This window comes from Cyphomyrmex costatus, unplaced genomic scaffold (assembly GCF_001594065.2).
Source record: "Cyphomyrmex costatus isolate MS0001 unplaced genomic scaffold, Ccosl1.0 scaffold256, whole genome shotgun sequence".
Lineage (NCBI taxonomy): Eukaryota > Metazoa > Arthropoda > Insecta > Hymenoptera > Formicidae > Cyphomyrmex > Cyphomyrmex costatus.
In genome coordinates, this window is record NW_017276649.1 from 26,253 (window position 1) to 26,823 (window position 571).

The window sequence follows — 571 nt, forward strand, 5'->3', positions numbered from 1 at the left end:
ACTTTCTTGACACTACTATTATTGTTGATAATTGCAGAATTATTTTTGACAATTTTCACAAAAAAACATTCTCAGGTAGATTCCTTAATTTCCACTCAAACCATCCTATGAATCATAAAAAAGGCATTATTATTAGTTTTATTGACAAGATTTTACTTTTATCACATCCTCGGTTCCAACAAAAAAATATAACTGAAGCCATAAAAATTTTTTTAAACAATTCCTATTTTCTTTCCCTTATATTCTCCACTATTGATCAAAGAATTAAATATCACATACATAATCAACAGAATACTCATAATTTTCATGTGAAAGATAAATATTTCACAATACCTTACGTTAAATCCATATCTGAAAGCTTCCTTCCCATTTCCAGCAAGTTTCAGTGTAAATTAGCCTTTTCAATTCCTAACACCTTAAAAAGTCTTATTAAAAGAGGTAAAGATAAATTAGAACATTGTTCTAATAACAATGTTATTTATAAGATTACCTGTGATGATTGTGAAGCCAGCTACGTTGGTCAGACTAAAAGAAAACTTGGTACTAGACTAAAAGAACATATGTCTGATAT